The sequence below is a fragment of the Halictus rubicundus genome, unplaced genomic scaffold (genome assembly GCF_050948215.1).
Source record: "Halictus rubicundus isolate RS-2024b unplaced genomic scaffold, iyHalRubi1_principal scaffold0684, whole genome shotgun sequence".
NCBI lineage: Eukaryota > Metazoa > Arthropoda > Insecta > Hymenoptera > Halictidae > Halictus > Halictus rubicundus.
The window spans coordinates 35001-37500 of NW_027489225.1; positions in this window are offsets into that span (position 1 = coordinate 35001).

The window sequence follows — 2500 nt, forward strand, 5'->3', positions numbered from 1 at the left end:
TTAGAAAAATTTTCGTCGAACGTCCGACGGAGTAGTACATCCGTCCATTATTTGCTAATAACTCGATAAATAATAATTGTAGCGAGTTTGGTGTTATGATATATATTGTTAGAAACCGTCTATATTACAGTGATATCACGTCGAAAATCGTCTAGGACCGATACGGAAAAAGTTTCCTCTTAGCGGTGGGACTTAGAAAAATTTTCGTCGAACGTCCGACGGAGTAGTACATCCGTCCATTATTTGCTAATAACTCGATAAATAATAATTGTAGCGAGTTTGGTGTTATGATATATATTGTTAGAAACCGTCTATATTACAGTGATATCACGTCGAAAATCGTCTAGGACCGATAGGGAAAAAGTTTCCTCTTGGCGGTGGGACTTAGAAAAATTTCCAGAGTTTTGTCGACGGAGTAGCACATCCGTCCATTATTTGCTAATAACTCGATAAATAATAATTGTAGCGAGTTTGGTGTTATGATATATATTGTTAGAAACCGTCTATATTACAGTGATATCACGTCGAAAATCGTCTAGGACCGATAGGGAAAAAGTTTCCTCTTGGCGGTGGGACTTAGAAAAATTTTCGTCGAACGTCCGACGGAGTAGCACATCCGTCCATTATTTGCTAATAACTCGATAAATAATAATTGTAGCGAGTTTGGTGTTATGATATATATTGTTAGAAACCGTCTATATTACAGTGATATCACGTCGAAAATCGTCTAGGACCGATAGGGAAAAAGTTTCCTCTTGGCGGTGGGACTTGGAAAAATTTCCAGAGTTTTGTCGACGGAGTAGCACATCCGTCCATTATTTGCTAATAACTCGATAAATAATAATTGTAGCGAGTTTGGTGTTATGATATATATTGTTAGAAACCGTCTATATTACAGTGATATCACGTCGAAAATCGTCTAGGACCGATAGGGAAAAAGTTTCCTCTTGGCGGTGGGACTTAGAAAAATTTTCGTCGAACGTCCGACGGAGTAGCACATCCGTCCATTATTTGCTAATAACTCGATAAATAATAATTGTAGCGAGTTTGGTGTTATGATATATATTGTTAGAAACCGTCTATATTACAGTGATATCACGTCGAAAATCGTCTAGGACCGATAGGGAAAAAGTTTCCTCTTGGCGGTGGGACTTAGAAAAATTTCCAGAGTTTTGTCGACGGAGTAGCACATCCGTCCATTATTTGCTAATAACTCGATAAATAATAATTGTAGCGAGTTTGGTGTTATGATATATATTGTTAGAAACCGTCTATATTACAGTGATATCACGTCGAAAATCGTCTAGGACCGATAGGGAAAAAGTTTCCTCTTGGCGGTGGGACTTAGAAAAATTTCCAGAGTTTTGTCGACGGAGTAGCACATCCGTCCATTATTTGCTAATAACTCGATAAATAATAATTGTAGCGAGTTTGGTGTTATGATATATATTGTTAGAAACCGTCTATATTACAGTGATATCACGTCGAAAATCGTCTAGGACCGATAGGGAAAAAGTTTCCTCTTGGCGGTGGGACTTAGAAAAATTTTCGTCGAACGTCCGACGGAGTAGCACATCCGTCCATTATTTGCTAATAACTCGATAAATAATAATTGTAGCGAGTTTGGTGTTATGATATATATTGTTAGAAACCGTCTATATTACAGTGATATCACGTCGAAAATCGTCTAGGACCGATAGGGAAAAAGTTTCCTCTTGGCGGTGGGACTTAGAAAAATTTCCAGAGTTTTGTCGACGGAGTAGCACATCCGTCCATTATTTGCTAATAACTCGATAAATAATAATTGTAGCGAGTTTGGTGTTATGATATATATTGTTAGAAACCGTCTATATTACAGTGATATCACGTCGAAAATCGTCTAGGACCGATAGGGAAAAAGTTTCCTCTTGGCGGTGGGACTTAGAAAAATTTCCAGAGTTTTGTCGACGGAGTAGCACATCCGTCCATTATTTGCTAATAACTCGATAAATAATAATTGTAGCGAGTTTGGTGTTATGATACATATTGTTAGAAACCGTCTATATTACAGTGATATCACGTCGAAAATCGTCTAGGACCGATACGGAAAAAGTTTCCTCTTAGCGGTGGGACTTAGAAAAATTTCCAGAGTTTTGTCGACGGAGTAGCACATCCGTCCATTATTTGCTAATAACTCGATAAATAATAATTGTAGCGAGTTTGGTGTTATGACATATATTGTTAGAAACCGTCTATATTACAGTGATATCACGTCGAAAATCGTCTAGGACCGATACGGAAAAAGTTTCCTCTTAGCGGTGGGACTTAGAAAAATTTCCAGAGTTTTGTCGACGGAGTAGCACATCCGTCCATTATTTGCTAATAACTCGATAAATAATAATTGTAGCGAGTTTGGTGTTATGATATATATTGTTAGAAACCGTCTATATTACAGTGATATCACGTCGAAAATCGTCTAGGACCGATAGGGAAAAAGTTTCCTCTTGGCGGTGGGACTTAG